This window comes from Schistocerca nitens, chromosome 3, assembly GCF_023898315.1.
Source record: "Schistocerca nitens isolate TAMUIC-IGC-003100 chromosome 3, iqSchNite1.1, whole genome shotgun sequence".
NCBI lineage: Eukaryota > Metazoa > Arthropoda > Insecta > Orthoptera > Acrididae > Schistocerca > Schistocerca nitens.
In genome coordinates, this window is record NC_064616.1 from 541,049,082 (window position 1) to 541,069,798 (window position 20,717).

Here is a 20,717-nt window from a genome sequence, read left to right on the forward strand (position 1 = left end):
ATCCTGATAGCTAAAAGAGCCACGCGCACTTTGAATAAGAAAATGCTATTTGACACTGAAATCAATATAAAAGATAGGGTCGCCACCAACTCTAGCCACACGACAAAGAAGAGGTAGCACTGAATCGGAAAAAACTTAATTTATTAATAAGAAAAACTCACAAAAGAACATTCATTGTAAAGTCATTGATAAAGAATGGGCTGTAGTTATTAATATGATCCAGGCATTCTTCCCGTGAATCAAATATTGAGTAAAGTAAAGAGGGCGTGAACACCATGCGTAAGTGCAGCCTGCAGCAAGATTCGTGAAAACAAGATCTATTCCAGAGCATTTGTTTCAGATAAAAAAAAGGGACACTAATCACTACACCTGTGCACATGGAAACGCTACAGGTGGGCCAACAAGGAAAACTACAAGGTAAATGGCGAAGGTAACGGCGACGTAACATCGGTACACAAGATAAGATTGAAGGCAAAATTATTTATTCCTTAAAACATTGATGTAGTGCATCCATAGACTGCTGTTGCATGCTAACTATGTACAATTGCTTGTGAAATACTACACGTTTCATAACAGACTCGCCTGCCCACTCGGTCCGCGGAGACAATTTCTATGGACCGTGGCCAAATTTTAATCACATGAGACAAAGAAAATTCACAAATACACAAAAATTACCAAGATCCGGAAAAGATTAGAAGCATACACACACAGTTGTAGGCACATAAACATTCACACTGAACCGAGGGCACTTCAACATATGCAACTCCTTTGTGCTGCGTTCCTCTCACGGATCAAAGTCAAGACTGCATTGGGAGTCAAACTGAAAGTCTACAAAAGCCTTGCATTCCTTGCTGCAACCCAGCAAATAAATCAATATGAGACGAAATTCGAGACCAAAAGCTGAAAGCTCCCCTCTCTATGTGACAACGCGCCACGCGGTCCGTCCAACTCACCCTTCTTCGACTGGAGCACAGCTGTGTACGCTTCCCGTACCGGCGGCAGACTGCCTCCCGCTTCTCCAGCCTCTTCCACGCTCCGCGTGGACCGGAAAACCCCAGGATGCCATCTCCGCCACCAACCTACCGCAGGTGGATTTCTCACAAGTAGCGGAAACCTCTTTGCCGACTTGACCACTACGAGAGTTGGCAATGAAAGGTGGCTACAGGACCCTTTCACCGGTATAAAACGTTGTCTTCGCTGAGCTCTTGTTTCACGGCGGATTGTCGTGCATGCAGTCCAGCGTCCCTCAGCCTTCGGCGAATCGTGTCACTGGAGCCGGGGAACTTGGTCTTCCCCCGCAACTGCTTCGCGTTCAGAAAGGGATTTTCTCTGCTCCTAGACACTAGGTCCCTGTCTTTCTGCTGTGGGATCACTCTCTTCCTGCCTGAGCCAGGAGCCCTGTTGCTTCTTTCGAGGCAGATCCTCCACCACCTCGTTGCAGTGGTATGTGGTACGCCATACCGTCTGCCAGCTTCTCTGATGGAACATCCTCCTTCCTCATTGAGAGCGACGACTCTACCTCGGCCGGCCGGTGTGGCCGAGCGGTTCTAGGCGCTTCAGTCTGGAACCGCGCGACAGCTACGATCGCCGGTTCGAATCCTGCCTCGGGCATAGATGTGTGTGATGTCCTTAGGTTAGTTAGGTTTAAGTAGTTCTAAGTTCTAGGGGACTGATGACCACAGCAGTTAAGTCCCATAGTGCTCAGAGCCATTTGAACCATTTTTTTTAACTAAGCGGAATGTAAAAGTAAACAGGTTTGGCGGCAGCTTCTCCTAATAATAGTATATACTTAGTATATAATACACGTTTTGTGCACTTATAACATGTACTCAGTGTCTCTGAAGCAATACGTGCTGCACGACGGAAATTACTTTCTGCTGAGGCACTTCATTTAAATCTCAATGATACATGACTACTAGACAACATTGCTCTTTACGGCTGTTAATCCATTTGTAATTTAACATCATGATATCTCAGATATTACGCAACACGTTACTAGGGATGAGTAAGGCCTTAGGGTTTGCAACTAAACATGCTACTCCCAGCTACTACTGAATATGAAGTTGATTACTAACGTGTCTTCATAACCATGTGTGCGGCGTTCGACTCTTAGTCAGCATAGACGTTTTCGTCACCTAATTTCTAGTTAAACGTGTGCACATCCCGCTGATGGTGGACCAACATTGGACATTTCTCGTCTGTTCCTGGTTAGACAACGACGGCGGTAGGCGCCGGGTTCGAATCCCGGTCAGGCAATACAACTCCAGTCGTCATTTAAGGTTCTAACGCCACTACTGGTGACAAACTGTGATATCTACATTCTGATTTTACGTACTTATTCAACAATCCGATTAGGTGCTGGGTTCGCATCGTTGTCCCCAGCATTACATGATGGCATTCCAATTTTAAACGTGTGCATCCTTTATTCATTGACAATGCAACACTATACAACGTCTTTCGAGGTTAATTACCAAGAAGGTAATTGTCATGTTAGGGTTCCTGCTTTCATACAAAAATTATCGTCATTTACGTTCAAGTTGAGAATTGATAACTGATACTGGTGCAAACGTCAATATTTGACGTCTCTTTCTGCCTAGTGATCGAGTCTCGATAAGGCACAAAGCTTTTCTCCGTTAACAATGGCTTTACGTTCTGGGTTTGCATCCGGATCCAGAACGAAGACGTTGGTCATGTCATTTAAAGTACAACTTCGTGTACAAGTAACTGTTGATGAGTAATGTGAACAATGATATTACTTGTGATTCGCTGTTAATGTTGGGATTTCCGTAGAGTGGTTGCCGCTGTTAATCACGTTTTCTTTTAACTGCTTAGTATTACGTAAAGTTTATGCGAAACCACCCCCGTTAAACGTTGAACGACGTTCAGCTTGTGTTGGGTAAACCTTTTAGACAGCAAAGAACTGGTTTCGAATTGCCATACAACTTTATAAATCCATATACTGTCTCAAATATTTAATTGTGCCTATGGATTACTGAACGATTTATGTGACAAAACTAGTTGTCCCAAACATTTCAAATGTCACTTATTGTAATTAAGTTTAGTTTACAAACGTTAAGGACTGTCAGATCTCTTCTGTACTATCGTGGTGTTACTTTACATCTGGACAGACTGTCATAAAGACCGGTGTTCTCTATTAGTCTCTAGCGGTACCCATTGTGTATCTTACAACGACTGTACTGTGGTGGGTTGCGACTATGTGCAACACAGACATGCTCTGTTGGTTGCATACATTCAGGTGCAACCTACACGTTGGAATTCAGGGGTGACCCACTTTTTTGCTGTCGAGTGTACATGTGCGTCAGTGAAAAAGACCAATAAAAAGGTGTTAGCATGTGGACGTAGTGTGCTGTTCCAGTCTCTTCTGTACCTAAGGTCCATCACCGTTCCCTTTGGATCCCTACGTAATTCGGTGCTCTCCGATACACACGATCGAACAGTGGAGGAGTGGTACTCAAGCATCAACTTTAGCTTACAATATCTCCGGATGTAATTAACATTTTACAATGCAACAAACGGCACTGATTACGTATTTGTTTATATGATCAGATGTGCTAACAAAACTAACGGGGTTCCATTAAAAAAAACGTTGGTTTGTGTTAAAAAACATACTTCCGTGCATTTTTTTATGGTTTGTATTAACAAATTACACTAGCCCCTCTCCTCACGTTCGGTCTGTGGAATCGATTCGTCAGTATTTGATGTGGTTTACGAAATATATCCAGCGTTAATGTTAGGTGACTCACCCTGCATTTTCTTAAAAATTTCATGAAGTAGTCACTGGTGTCCATTCCACCGATACCAAAGTTTAGTCTGATTGTGTTTCATTGAAACCAAAAATTTCTTCCATTGTGAGTAACTTTTACTCTTCATTACATTATGTATTTTATTCTCTTCCAAAAATTATATCCACAAGACTCCCTTTCATGTCAACCACATATCATTGACAGTCTTTACTCCATGTAAAATATGATACAAGACAATAATTCATCCAGATGGTTAACATTTCAAATACAATTTTCTGAGTCATTCCATTTTTATTCTAAATAGTACACGAATATTAAAGGAATAGATGGAGAACAGTGTTTTGACATCCGAAGTAATAGCTTTGCCAACAAAATTAACAAATCAGCTACACTTACATTGCGAACAGCTATGATAACATAATTGTAACAGACATGCTAATAGTACAATGTCAGGTGTTTGGACTGCAAGCTTTGACAGCAGTGCCGATTCTCTGATTGTTAAATCGGGTTTCTTGCCCTTCTTTGTCATTTTACTCTACCAATGCAACATATGAAAAGTATATGATGGATCGAGGAAACAAAAATCTGGTTGACAAGTCTGTTTATGTAGGTGTATATCACCCAACAAGGACAATGAAAGAGACTGAAATGCTTCTGAGATGCTACAATATTAATAAAAACTTAAAATACCTATTCAACATTCAAACAATCTATATGAGAAATATATTCATTCAATTGGCAAAGCAAACAGTTAAGAATTCTCTAGATAAAGTGGAGTCCATAGGACAGTTGAGTGAGCTGATAACTGCTTCTACAATTGAAAACATTTACTAAAACTTACAAGCTGGGATAGGCAAGGTATAGAGAAAGCAATTTGTGGCGTACCTGTATTAAACTGTTGAGGAAAACCATCCGATGTGTAAATGCGGAAGCAGGCAAACAATTTGAAACGACGCCCTGTTGAATGCTGGTCCATTGTATAAACCACTGTATCATTATGCTTGGCTTCTTATGGTAATTAGCTCTATGTTATTATTTGTAACATTATAGCTTCAATGTAATGTCCATTGTAACATCAGAGATCAATAGCTCTACTGTCATAAATTTTTTTGGTCTTTTCTACCTTCTGCCATTAAGATATTTTATATATTGGTTGATTGTATTGATACCACAAGAGTGTTCGCTTCTTCCTCTGTAAAATCTTTGATGTCATGGTTTAATCCTATACGATGTAGTGTCTCTGCTATTTAAATTCTTTACCTCACTAGGAGGGAGACAATACTTACTGTATATATTTGGAATTTGCGTGAATAATTTTTTGTAGAAATGTCAATAGGTATAAATGTTCCGTTTTATTTAATAAGTTTGGTTGATTTTACGTAATTGCTTATCCTCACTTAAAGTTATTAGTTTTTTATATTTATAAAAAGTGTTGTGGTTCCCCTCGGGAACGGAATAATGTGGTTGGCATGGATAGATAGGTGGAGCTAAGAGTTAGTGGGTGACGAGCTATCAAACTGTCAACAGCTTATGTAAAAGTCGTGTATTGTGCTGGTGCCGAGAGAGGCTTTTTGTGCCATATTCCATTGTGACAAAGCCTCGAATGGATGTATAAATAGCTGGAAATATTCAGGAATTGATATCTATCATCGCCACCAAGAAATAACAGGGTCCAACATTTCTACCTGCAAATCATCCTACCAACATGCACTCGCCATTACATTGTGCAATCACTGTAATGGGCTGGAGGAATTGTAGATATGTAAACTGAACGATCAGCTCGTTTGATGTTTTAGTGTGCTGAAATATAAGGTAACTTATATCTGAATCTATGGACCTACCTTGATTTTTTTTTCCTTATCACAACACCTTTCAGGATCCACTCCGTTTGAACTATAACTCCCGAGTGTCCTGATCTAGAAAAATAATACTGAAAACGAAAGACTATTACCTAATTAAATTTGTTCAAAATTGAGTGAAGTAAATTGTCTAATATTATTGTGGATTTTGGTGAAGTCGAAGGAGGAAGTAAGTGTAGCTTTTTTAAGAGCCTCTCAATATCTGAACTTTTTCATAATTTTGTTTTGTGATGTTTCAAAATTTCTCAGTTGTGGCTTAAAAAGGTAAATAACAATGAAACGGTTTTCTTAAGTTGGCATTCTTTAAATTGTTTATGAAGGTGTGTTTAGTTTGCTTTACTACAGTGCTCAAATGCCTACTGTTACTTGATTATAGAAAGTTCTAATTAGTCTTGGTATTTACGATAAGTTCTGTGCTCAATGTGTTCAAATTAGTTTATGAGCACCCACTAATTGTTTTATCCTCACTGAAGGTAAAGTTGCTATGAAACTTAATACCCATAAGATCAGTTACATCTATGCGTTTAAAGAATAGTGTGAATCTTATTGCATGTAAATATTATTTAAATGAGTACTATGCAAAAAATATCTGATGAAGGAAGACTAAGCCCATGCCTAATTTTCAGTTTAACACTGATTTGAATGTGTAGTGTTGATGGAGTTATTCAGTTTCTCAAAGCATCTAATATTTATGAGTGTAACAGTATCTCTTGTGATTGTGAGTACGTGAACGCCTTGCTGCTGCTACTACTCTTACCCACTATAACGTTTGTTGTGGCTTGTGAATGGGTTCATTGGACTTTAGTATGAGAAAAGAACAGACTGTGTCTTTCTACTAAAACTGCTTACATATTCTTTAAAAAGGAATGTTACTTATTCTTTTGCCTAATTAGGCTGCCGAACGTTTCCTTTGTTCTGTGAACAGTGTGTGTAGGAAGAATATTGTTTATTACTGTTTAATTATTTGCGTAATTCCGACTTTCACGTTGCATAAGCTAACTCCGTTAGGTAAATCACGATCAACAGTATGAAATTCCTTACATAGGGTAACACTGCTCTGCTTCTTTATACTGTAATTACTTTAATAAAAATAATTTCATTATACAAACTGCCTCCAGCTTTGAGGTTATAGTACAACAGTAGTGGACGGTAGAGTTATACCATGTCAAGTAAATCGTGATCCAAATAACAAGAACATCTTTGAAAGAAATGTTGATATCAGCTATTGCTAATTGTTCAATATAAAATTTCTCGTTACCACATTTTTATAGATTCAATTGAAGGAACATTGGCGGGGATAGTACTTCAGTACACATGTCACTGTTTGGCTATGAACAGGAAATCTAAAGCTACATTGATTTGAAATCTCGTTATATTTTATTGTTCGCCAGCGGATTTGAAGGACATAAGAACACTATACAAAATGATTTCAAGATTTCTTTGTGCCTAAGTTGTTTTCACCTGAAAACACCTGTTGCCAAGATATTACATTGTTCCTGGAGAGGCAGAATTGGTTGGTGATCCGCTATTTCTGTATACCCAAATGTTATAATTTCTAGTCTACGTGGAGGTGGTGAATATACGAGCCTTGTGGGCACTGTCAGATACTTCTCGAGACTAGCTATTCGTAAAGGCAGAAACAATTAATGAGGAAAAACTCTGACACAGCTGTCACTCTAAAAATGTACTATAAACTTATCACTAAACACACTTTTGCGGGACAAACTATTTAAACAGTAGAGATAGTATTCTAGTTCCACATGCCAGACTATGAAGAAGTAATGGATCAGGTTGATGACACTAGCAGATCATTAGTCAGTAGGGTCCAAGCCTGTTATGATGCCTAAATCATCAGCTGTATCAAGTAGTTACACATCCCAATGTTAACGCAAATCAGATTAATCATCAACTTTCATCAAATGGGAAACAAATTTTTCCCCCAAAGCAGACAAGAAAACGATTACAAGACAACGAAACTATGTAAAGAACTATTTTTCCAAACAATGAATGTGAGATGAATTGGATCTGGCGTTAGGGAATTATACGATGGATATATACCAACTCAGTAAAATAAACATTTTGACTTCTGAAGTTACTGAATAGCTATGTATAGTCCTGAAACAAATAAAAAATTATATAGGTAAGAGCTAAAGTTACTGCAATATAAAATCCCAAGAAAGATTTAAGCAACCCTAAAATTCTTTCGACAACTTCTTCAGTGTGAAAAGTGTGTAAAGAAAATAATAAATATCTGTAAAAAAATTGTTTGCTTAAATTTGTTCATTCGTATATGCATTGCTACAGTACGAAAGCATTTTGTAAAATTCGGAAGAGAAATGAAGAAAACAATTTTTTTTCTTTAACTGAATGTCTGTGGGAACACAGAAATTATGAAGGAAGAATGTGTGAATTATATTCCGAAACAACTTGAGACAGGTTTGAGAAATGTGATGAAGGACAGTCTTTCACCAAACGTGACTCACGGTGGTAAATCACATGGAAGTTTGAAAAAGAGAAACAACTGTATAGCTGACTCACTATTATAGATGAGCCATTGTTGATAACGCTCCCGATACTGCAGCCATGATGGATAGGAAAAGATGCAGGTACGAGTCACCTGCATCAAGATTCTGTGTATAACAAGATTCTGTGTATATCACATTACAATACTAATCTTGGTGCTGTGGTGGGGCTGTGAGTGTCTCAGTTGTCTTAAGGGAATTCTTTCTTGATTTCATGTATGAATATGTATTCTAATAGCTAAACATAAGACAAACTTCAGATGTTATTTCCTTGGTCTTCTCTTTTTATCTACTACTTCTCTCTCAATATCAGGAGGAGCAACTGCAGCAAGATAGTGTAGCTTCTCTAAAGCTGTGATCTGCAGACAACTTGTAATGATGTAGGAGACCTAATTGACAGCTACAGTCACCGCTTTTATAAGATGGGATGTGTTCCCCACTGGACATTTATCTTTGCTATAAAGTACTTGTAACTGACTGTACGAGGTGCGGCTAGAAAAAAACCGGACTGATGCTGGAAAAAACATTTATTTACAATTATTTACTATTTAATGTTATCTCCTTCAATGTACTCTTCTCCTCGGTCTCTACACCGCTCCATACGAATTTTCCACTGTTCATAGCAATGCTGCAGATCATTTTCGGTAAGTCCATACATTACTTCCGTCGCTTTTTCTTTTACTGCTTCAACAGTCTCAAATCTAGTTCCTTTCAAAGCTGACTTGACTTTAGGGAAAAGAAAAAAGTCACAGGGGGCCAAATCAGGTGAGTAGGGTGGATGATCTAAGATGGGAATGTTGTGTTTTGCCAAAAACGTCTTCACTGACAACGCACTGTGAGCTGGGGCATTGTCTTGGTGAAGGATCCATGACTTTTTTCTCCACAAATCGTTCCGTTTTCTCCGTACTCGCTCACGTAGGGTAGCCAGGACGCTAATGTAGTAATGCTGATTCACTGTTTGTCCCTCTGGTACCCAATCAATGTGCACAATCCCTTTGATGTCAAAAAAAAAAATCATCATTGCCTTGAATTTCGATTTTGACATTCGTGCTTTTTTTGTCGTGGAGAACCAGGAGTTTTCCAATGCATCGATTGGCGTTTAGTTTCGGGATCGTAAGTAAAAAACCACGATTCATCGCAAGTAATAACATTTTGTAAGAAGGTGGGATCACTTTCAATGTTTTCCAGATTGTCAGACCAAATCATTCTTCGGCGTTCCTTCTGTTCAATTGTGAGACACTTTGGAACCATTTTTGAACACACTTTGTTCATGTTGAAACTTTCATGAAGAATCTGCCTAACACTTTCCTTGTCTACTCCTGTTAACTCAGACACTGCTCTGATTGTTAAACGGCGATCTTGTCGAACAAGTTTACCGATTTTTTCAATGTTTGTATCAGTTTTTGCTGACAATGGTCTGCCAGTGCGAGTGTCATCACTGGTGTCTTCGCGGCCATCTTTAAATCGTTTAAACCACTCAAACACTTGTGTTCGAGATAAACAATCATCGCCGTACACTTGTTGTAACATTACAAACGTTTCACTTGCAGATTTTCCTAGTTTGAAACAAAATTTGATGTTAACACGCTGTTCTTTCTGTACACTCAACATTTTCCGACGCACAGACAAAACGTCAACTACTTAAAACAGACGCCACGGACAGACTGAGTGCAGGAGGCAGATGAAACTCGAGCAGTAGGCGGAGCGAGAGTCACGCGACAGGCCACGCGACTTTCAGCCTTATTGCATTCGTTTTATTGTTTCACCAGTACTAGTCCGGTTTTTTTCTAGCCACACCTCGTAGAAGACCTCGAAGTTTGTGATCGTGCTCCCCAAGATTTTCCTGTCACGATCTGCTTGTTATACAAACAATGCTGCTTGAAGAAGGGGGAGTATAACCCCCACTGTTGTGTGTCGATTGAGAAATTTTTATTTCTGATGTTTTAAACTTTTTCTAGTAATGTACAGCGGATTACAGTAACATAGCTTGCTGTAACATATGTGAAATTATTTATTGTAATATGCCTTATTTCATAGACATATTCTATTGAGTCAGATTCATTATTTGAGATGCGCAGTACTCTCCAACCCTATTGCTTGCGTGTTCTTGGATAAGGAATATGCCAAACTTCTCCACCAACTTTTCAAGCTTGAAGGGGAAGCCTTGAAATAATTTTACTTTTTCCCTAGTAAGATAATTAGTCTCAAATTTTAAACACACTATTATCTGCATATTCCTTAATATAACTACAAAGTAACCACTAGATCTATCACACAGATTGTGAGAAATTATTAATTTATTTTGAAGGATTTTTTAACAATTTCCTTTCTGTAGTAAATTTACTTTAATGTGTTTGTGAAATTGAAGATCATATGAAATGGTATAGACGAGCAGTTTTGTATAAGGTTTTCTAAATATCTTTTGTGGTGACCTTAATATTAGTTTTCAAAGTTACGTATCTATTTATTCAGAGCGTCAAAACATTCACATATCAATATTTCCTTTAAAATTTTTTTTCAAAATTATAATTATCACTGTTGTCACTGACGGTAATTACTTTCTCTACAAAAAACAATTTAGGGAATATGCACTATGAAAAAGTTATGTCTGAATATTCAGATACAAAAATGAGACATAAATGCTGTAAAAGTTAGACAGCACAATCACTTCCTGGTCCTTGCTCTAAAACTCACTTTGGTTATGAGTTGTTCTTTCTGTTCTCTTCTGAGCTTCCTCAGCTTATATGACGATCAATCTGAATGCATATCGACTTTTTTTTAAAATTCTAGGCAGTCGAGCAGATGCGCAAAACTATAGGCCTATATCTCTGACATCGATCTGTTGTAGAATTTTAGAACATGTTTTTTTCTCACGTATCATGTCATTTTTGGAAACCCAGAATCTACTCTGTAGGAATCAACATGGATTCCGGAAACAGCGGTCGTGCGAGACCCAACTCGCTTTATTTGTTCATGAGACCCAGAAACTATTAGATACAGGCTCCCAGGCAGATGCTATTTTCCTTGACTTCCGGAAGGCGTTCGATATAGTTCCGCACTGTCGCCTGATAAACAAAGTAAGAGCCTACGGAATATCAGACCACCTGTGTGGCTGGATTGAAGAGTTTTTAGCAAATAGAACACAGCATGTTGTTCTCAATGGAGAGACGTCTACAGACGTTAAAGTAACGTCTGGCGTGCCACAGAGGAGTGTTATGGGACTATTACTTTTCACAATATATATAAATGACCTAGTACTTTTCACAATATATATAAATGACCTAGTAGATAGTGTCGGAAGTTCCATGTGGCTTTTCGCGGATAATGCTGTAGTATACAGAGAAGTTGCAGCATTAGAAAATTGTAGCGAAATGCAGGAAGATCTGCAGTGGATGGACACTTGGTGCAGGGAGTGGCAACTGACCCTTAACATAGACAAATGTAATGTATTGCGAATACATAGAAAGAAGGATGCTTAATTGCATGTATAGATGATTGCGGAAAAAACACTGCTAGCAGTTACTTCTGTAAAATATCTGGGAGTATGTATACGGAACGATTCGAAGTAGAATGATCATATAAAATTAGTTGTTGGTAAGGCGGGTACCAGGTTGAGATTCATTGGGAGAGTCCTTAGAAAATGTAGTCCATCAACAAAGGCGGTGGCTTACAAGACACTCGTTCGACTTATACTTGGTATTGCTCATCAGTGTGGTATCCATACCAGGTCTGATTGACAGAGGAGATAGAGAAGATCAAAAGAAGAGCTGCGCGTTTCGTCACAGGGTTATTTGGTAAGCGTGATAGCGTTACGCAGATGTTTAGCCAAATCAAGTGCCCACCTGCGGGTTCGGGGGTAAGAATAGGCCCGCGGTATTCCTGCCTGTCGTAAGAGGCGACTAAAAGGAGTCTCAACTGTTTCAGCCTTTAATGTGATGGTCACCATTAGGGTTTGACCTCCATTTTTCCAAATTCAACAGAGGTACGAGCCTTTTTGGGAAGGAAACATTACGTGGTGCACCATCAGTCCTCTGTGCCCAAAGACCCTGGCTCTCTTTATCGTCTTGGCGTCGTAACTGCACCCTCCATCCCTCATTTTGGCCATACACACCTGATGGGTTGTGTAAGTTACACCATTAGTGTGTCACCATCTGCACGCACGATAACTATGGACTACCCATGGCACCCAAAATCCAGCACGGTAGCCAGCCCATTGTGGTGGGGCCGTCATGTACCCTCTAGGTTGTAGGCCCCTGACAACACTGCGTTCATACTGCCGATGCCTGAGCTGACACCTCCCCACGTAAGCTCGTCTCTGTGGGGCATCAGGACTCCTGGCGACGGCCATCCTGCCAGGTGGCCTTTGCTGTGGCTGGGTGGCGCCCGTGGGGAGAGCCCTTGGTCGGAGTGTGTGGCATCAGGGCGGATGTCCCTTAATGAAGTGGGTGAAGTCTCAATCTGGTGGTCGCACAACCACCAACGTCTCTAAGCGCGGTAAGCTAGAATTTAATGCTGTGGCGTATAACCCCATATCGTTCCCTTCCCTACCCATGCCATGGGAGGGACGTAGGGCTGCAGACATACAGGAGCCGTATGCACTGTGATACCTTGTGTGCAGCAGAACTGATGGGGATTCGTTTTTGGGGACTAAGCCTCTCTTCTTTGTGAACAATCTTGAAGATAAGTTTGGGGAAGTGGCGTTTCTTTCCAAAATGAGGAGCGGGGCCATCCTGATACAAGCAGCTTCATCTGGACAGTCATGGGTACTACTCGCCTGTGAGAAGCTTGGTGACATCCCCGTTAACGTCACTCCCCATAAATCCTTAAATTTTGTCCAGGGGATTATCTTTCATAAAGATACACTTTGTCCATCGTGTCTTTAGGGACCCCAAGGATAATAGAATCGCTACCAGTGCTTTAATCCTGGCCTTTGAGGGCGACTGCTTGCCCGAGAACGTCAAGGTCATGATCTACCGGTGTGATGTCAAGCCCTATGTCCCGCCCCCTACGCCATGTTTCCAGTGTCGGAAGTTCGGACATATGTCCTCCAGATGCACTGCCAGCCCCGCGTGTCGAGTTTGTGGACGACCTTCGCATCCTAATGCTCCATGTGCTCCGCCTCCCACCTGCGTTAACTGTGGGGAGCACCATTCTCTCGGCTCGCCAGACTGTGCAGTCTACCACCGAGAGCAGAATATACAAGAAATTAAGACCCTGGACCGTTTAACTTACCAAGAGGCAAGGAAGAAGCTAGAACGGCTCAACCCCACAGCTATGTTGAGGGGTTATGTTGCTGTAACGCTGCCGCCACCAGTTCCTGCGAAGACTCCCTTTTCAGGTGGCCCACAGAACAGTCAAGTTACGCCTGCCCCACCGCTGGTAGGGGCCACTCTCTCTTCCACTACTCCCAAAACACCCGGTTTTGGAGCAGTGGGCCCCAAACAAACGGGGACATCCATCCCCACCTCTCAGCCGGAGAAGCAACAGCCTTCTCCGGCTGCTCAGCCGGAGGAGCAACAGCCTCCTCCAGCCTCACTCATTCAGAAGGGGTCCCATCCAAGGACTTTACCAGTGTCTCACTAGCCAGTGGCTGAAGAAGCCACCAGCTGCTGGTTGAAGGGCTTCACGCTCTTTGTCTGTTCCTCACAATGCGTCAGGAAAGCTCTCCAAGCATGCAAACCCTCCTCCCAAAGACAAGAGAGACAAGAGGAAGCTCTCTAAGAAGAATAAGGACCTGGTGGGTCCTGTGCCACCGCTTCCTGTCAGCTCAGCCTCTGAGGATGAGGTCGAGCAGTTTGCATCCCCTGATGACCAGGATCTCGCCGTCTCCTCAGAAACGATGCAAGTTGCGACGTCAGTCACTCAGTCGGTGGCAGCATGTGACTCTGCGAAATAATTTGCCTTTTCAGTGCCTTCATGCCCCTACAGGTCATGCTTTGTACAATCCTCCAGTGGAATTGTGGCGGTTATTTTAGCCATTTCCCTGAGCCACAACAGCTTGTAAGCATGACACCTGCTTTCTGCATTGCGCTCCAGGTAACCTGGTTCCCGGCAATGCGGACCCCTGTCCTTCGTGGTTACTGGGGCTCTTACTATAACCGTCGTGTTTACAATAGTGTGTCAGGTGGAGCCTGCGTGTATGTCCTTACCTCTGTATATACTGCTCCTGTGCCCCTTCACACATCGTTGGAACCTGTGTCTGTTAGAGTAAGGACTACCCAGGACATAACCGCCTGCATTGTCTATCTCCCTCCAGGTGGTACAGTCCGCCTGACCAAATTGGCTGCACTTGTCACCCAACTCCACACGCCTTTTCTTCTCCTGGGGAATTTTAACGCCACAATCCCCTGTGGGGTGGAACGAAAATTACTGGCCGGGGCAGAGCTGTCGAGAATCTCATCTCCCAACTCGACCTCTGCCTCTTAAACACAGGCGCCGCCACACATTTCAGTGTGGCGCATGGCACGTTTTCGGCCATAGATCTATCGTTGTGCAGCCCAAGGCTTGTACCATTAGTCCACTGGAGAATCCATAATGACTTCTTTGGTAGTGAACTTTTTTCCATCTTCCTTTCACTACCCCAGCGTCGCTCCACTGAACGCTTGCCCATATGGGTATTTAGCAAGGCAAACTGGGAAGTGTTCTCCTCTACTGCCACTGTTGAATCTGTCCCCCACAGCACCATCGATGTGGCTGTTGAGACACTGATTGCAGCGATTGTTTCCGCTGCTGAACGTACCTTTCCTTGTTCGTTAGGGTGCCCCCTTCGAAAGTCCGTGCCTTAGTGGTCGGCAGAGTTCGCTGAAGCCATTAAAGAGCGTCGGCGGGCTCTTCAGCGACATAATCGGCACCCGTCTTTGGAGAACCTAATTTTATTCAAACGTCTCCGTGCTCACGTCCGGCGGCTCATCAAAAGACGGAAACAGGAGTGCTGGGAGAGGTACGTTTCCACCATTGGTTCCCGTACTTCACCCTCCCAGGTGTGGATGAAGATTCGGCGCATCTTTGGATTGCACCACACTACAGGCGTCCCAGGGCTTTCCATCAACAGGGCGCTATGCACCGATGCCGATGCAATCGCCGAGCATTTCGCTCAGCACTATGTTCGGGCCTCTGCGTTGGGGAATTACCTGCCTGCGTTTCATGTTCTAAAACGCCGGGAATAAGGCAAACGACTTTCTTTTGCTTCTCGCCACCCTGAGGCGTATAACGCCCCATTTAATTAGTGGGAACTCCAAAGCGCCCTGGCACAGTGCCCCGATACAGCCTCTGGGCCAGATGGCGTCCACAATCAGATGCTCAGACACCTATCCCCACACTGTCAGCGATGTGTTCTTGCCATCTTCAACCGCCTATGGAGCGATGGTGTCTTTCCGTCACAGTGGCTGGAAAGTACCATCATTCCGGTGCTGAAGCCTGGTAAGGACTCGCTTAATGTCGATAGCTATCGGCCCATCAGCTTAACAGACACTCTGTGCTAGCTACAGGAATGTATGGTGAGTCGACGGCTGTGTTGGCTGTTCAAGTCTCGGGGTCTTCTGGCTCCATGCCAGAGCGGCTTCCGTCAGGGCCGTTCCAACGCCGATACTTTGGTCTTCCTTGAGTCTGCAGTCCGCACTGCTTTTTCCAGACACCAACACTTTGTCTCCGTCTTTTCGACCTCTCCACAGCATATGACACGACGTGGCGGCACCATATTCTCGTCACGTTCCACGGGTGGAGTCTCTGGGGCTCTCTCCCCATTTTTATTCAGAATTTTTTATCTGTTCGGACATTTCGCGTTTTACTTGACACATCCCATAGTTCACTTCATGTCCAGGAAAATGGCGACCCACAGGGCTCTGTATTGAGTGTGCCACTTTTCCTTGTGGCCATTAATGGCCTGGCAGCAGCAGTAGGTTCGTCTGTCTCACCCACGTTATATGCTGACGATTTCTGCATCGTTTTCAGCTCCACCATCATTAGTGTTGCAGAATGAAGGTTCCAGGGAGCCATACGCAAGGTGCACGCGTGGGCCCTCGCCCATGGGTTTCAGTTTTCTCCTCTGTAGACTTGTGTTATGCAATTTTGTCGGCGTCGAACTGTCCATCCACACCCTGAGCTCTATCTTCAGGATGCCATGCTCAGGGTTGTTGACACTTACCGTTTTCTGGGTTTGCTGTTCGATACCCGGCTTACATGGCTTCCACATCTTCATCAGCTCAAGCGTCAGTGCTGGCAGCATCTGACTGCCCTTCGCTGCCTCAGCAGCACAACTTGGGGTGCCGATCATAATACGCTGCTGCGGCTCTACAAAGCCCTCGTGCTGTCCCGACTTGATTATAGGAGTGTGGCGTATGGCTCAGCGTCAACCTCAGCGCTGCAACTGCTGGACCCCGTTCACCACTGTGGGGTTCAACAGGCGACAGCAGCATACCGCACCAGCCCTGTTAATAGCCTACTTGCTGAGGCTTGGGTTCGTCCACTTCGCGTCCGGCGTCCACAATTCTTAGCCAAGTATGCTGCACACGTCCGTTGTTCGCCCCGTCACCCTAACTATCGTCTCCTTTTCGCTAATGCGGCAGTACATATCCCACATCGGCGGCCGCGATCAGGCCATACAATTGGGATCCGTGCTAGGTCACTCCTTAGTGAACTCGAATCTTTGCCTCTTCCATCTGCTTTCCATGTCCACCCACATACACTACCTTGGTGTCTTCGTCGGCCGCAGCTTCGGCTGGACCTCTCCCTATGGCAAAAAGATTCAGTTCCTCCTGCAGTCTTGCGCCGCCAATTTCTTGCTCTCCTAGACGCATCGCATAACTCGGAGGTTATCTGTACCGATGGCTCGATGGTTGATGGCCGTGTGGCGTACGCTTATGTTCATGCGGACTATGTAGACCAGCGCTCCTTGCCGGATGGCTGCAGTGTTTACACCGTAGAGCTCACAGCCATTTTTCGTGCCCTTGAGTGTATTCGTACCAGCACTGGAGAGTCCTTCGTCATTTGCAGTGACTCTCTCAGTAGTCTACAGGTTCTTGACTAGTGCTACCAATGCCATCCCATTGTAGTTGCTATCCAGGAGTCCGTTCACGCTCTTCAGCAGCGTGGACGTTCGGTGGTGTTCATATGGACCCCGGGACACGTTGGGATAGCGGGAAACGAACTCGCCGACAAGTTATCCAAAGAAGCTACCCGCAAACTGACGTTGGAGATCGGCCTCCTGGCAACTGATTTCCGATCGGTGTTGCGCCGTCGGGTCTTTGGGATGTGGGGAGACGAATGGCGCACACTGTCTGCACCCAACAAGCTGCGGCGAATAAAGGAGACCACAACTGTCTGGGGTTCCTCCATGCGGGCCTCTTGGAGGGATTCTGTTGTTCTCTGTAGGCTCCGCATTGGTCACTCTTGGCTGATGCATGAGTGGTGGGATAACCTGTGTGTCACCCCACTCTCCATTGTTGCGAAATTTATTCAAGATGGCGGCGATGACGTCATCCAAGGTGGCGGCATGTAGACTTGGCAACATCGCATGACGTCATCCAAGATGGCGGCTTTTGGCGGGAAAATAGGCCAATTGTGCTACGTCCACTAACCTAACCTCAAGAAAAAATGGCGGGAAGTTTGAATTTTGGTGGGAAAATAGCCTAATTGTTCTATGTCCACTAACCTAAGCCACCAGAAGAAAAAAAATGGCAGGAAGTTTGAATTCCAACAGGAGAATGCATGCAAAAACCGTACTTGTCTTTATTATTATTGATTATCGTTTATTAACATTCATTATCATTCATTGCCATTTATTATCATTTATTATTATAGGCCTACCTCCACTAGAAAATAGGGCCAAATTCAAATTCCAACACGATATTGTCTCGAAAACTGTACTTCTATTTATTAATATCATTTATTATTTATTCAAGATGTCCGATTTTCTCGGTGAGAAAGCCATTTTCCTTACATCCATAACAAAAATCTATCACAAGTTCAAATCCCAACACCATAATTGATCACACGTACGAGCTTTCTCCGTCACTTATCTTTTTTCACTAGTAGCCTATCATAATCGCATCAAATAATAAACTGCACTTATAGTAACGTAAGTCACGTCCTTTGATTTTGCTGGGGAAGGGACTGAAGACTTTATTTCAAGCAGTACGGTCATCACTTGTTCTCCAACACAGTCAGCACACACATCTTTGATATCGCAGTGCAGTCACCACGACGTCCGTGCTCCAACAGAGCCAATCGATCCCCCACACGTCGTAAACATGTTTTCACTGGAGACGCTGGAACTTGTCGAGTTTGACGTCACAGCGACCCCTTGTCCGGTCACCACGTGTATTCCTCACCTCCGCAGGTTTCCCGCTAAAATTGTTTGCTTCAGAGCTGAATCACACAACGGTCGACCGTTCCCTGGGCAAGTCCGAACCTGCAGATACCGACCTCACACATCCGTTCGCCATCCACCAGGTGTATTTCTCGGACAAAAAACGCACTCGTGCACTTTCCCACCAAACCCTATTTCCTTAAGACTGGAAACTTCCACAACAGCACGTGTGTTCTGCCCTAACTTAAGTGATACCCTCTTCTCATTAACCCCACTCCTGTATACTTGATCGATCGTACATCCCTACTCCCGTATGCAATCAATTTAATTTAACGTAAAGTACCCATCACTACTTAATTAAATTCACCAATTAATTAACGTCTCTCGTCCTAAAATGCAAAGTCCACCTGGACTTCGAATGAAATGGTTAAACTCCCTACCGACCTCTACGTCACCTTACCGATCCATGTTCATTCGCTAACATGTACTACTGTGTAATCCACTTCTAGCAAAGAAAGCCACTAACCTAAATCACTTTTGCCTCTCTCTCTCGTGCCACGAGCGCGAAGCTGTCCATGTCACAGTCTCCTCCTTTATACTCTCGTGCGACATACGCCTCTGTAAATATTCTAACTATGAACCGAATACTCTTCTTCAATTCACGCCATCTAGGACATGGCCGGAGGACGCCTTCCAGTACCTAAGCCGAGAACATCGCTCAGCCCACATGTAGTTAACCGCGAAATACTGCAATCCATCGTGCGCTCGTAGCTGTTCCCCTCCGCAAGTCGATCTAACGTAAACTTCGCAACTCAAATCCACATCTACACAAAATAAGAACTCAGCCAAATTCTATATACCTGCTCACAAATACTTAACTATAATCATATCCATACTTTCTAAATTATGTCCTTCATCCTTACTAACGCCATTCTTAATACAGACGCTGGCCGTTGTGGCCGAGCGGTTCTAGGCGCTGCAGTCTGAAACCGCGCTGCTGCAACGGTCGCAGGTTCAAATCCTGCCTTGGACATGGATGCGTGTGATGTCCTTAGGTTAGTTACGTTTAAGTACTTTCTAAGTCTAGCGGACTGATGACCTCAGAAGTTAAGTCCCACAGTGCTTAGAGTCATTTGAACCATTTAATACATTCAACCTCCAATTACATCTATATAAAATACTTTTTAATAATAAATCATACATCCCAACACATCTTATGATCTCAAATCCTCAAATCACTCCCCATTCTAAATATGATCAATTATTTTATAGAATGCTCAGCTCCCACCCATGTCCTGGAAGCATCTGCGTAGTTCAGCTTTCAGCCTCCAGAGTTGCTAGTGAACTCATTCATGACCCCCACACAACCCTCAACACCAATTCGTTCATTCTCAGATCACGTGATACTATGTCACCACACTTATATAAGCAGTCACCCCTGCTCATATTTCTCACTCGTCCGTTGCCCGCTGCATCGTTCGTTTGTTTTTTCGCTGCTCAACAAGATGAAGAGTGCTAACTCAGCCAGCATGCACTCATCAGCCAAGAGGTCCAAGGTCCAGGATACGCCATTACCGAGTAAGTAAATAATTTCTATTTCTTCATTATCCATTTTCCTATATACTTTATATATATTTCTGCTTATTAATTATATAATTTATCTCACTGTTATAGTAGACCTAGCGGGCTTGATCCTTGAATGCGAGGAGCGGGCTCGAGTCCACCAGGCTCCTGTGCTACAGTCACATTCGGAATTGCCTTGTGAGTATAAATTTTTTTTTAAATATTCTACTCATTCACATTAACAATTTAAAAAATTTCTTTTTCTTATTTCATATGTCTTATTATTATTATTATTATTATTATTACTATAGCCGGCCGCGGTGGTCTCGCGGTTCTAGGCGCGCAGTCCGGAACCGTGCGACTGCTACGGTCGCAGGTTCGAATCCTGCCTCGGGCATGGATGTGTGTGATGTCCTTAGGTTAGTTAGGTTTAAGTAGTTCTAAGTTCTAGGGGACTGATAACCACAGCAGTTGAGTCCCATAGTGCTCAGAGCCATTTGAACCATTAATTATTACTATAATTATTTCGTTCTTTCTAGATCACTTAAGGCAAATGCAGCTAGAGTGGGAAGCAGAGCTGGGGGCTGCCCCACGTAGTCCAATACATAATTGGATTCAGTCCCCAGCTCCAGAACAACATCACTCATGTGAGTATACCGAAAAATAAATCCTCTTTCACTCTAGCTATCGTTTTCAAAATAAC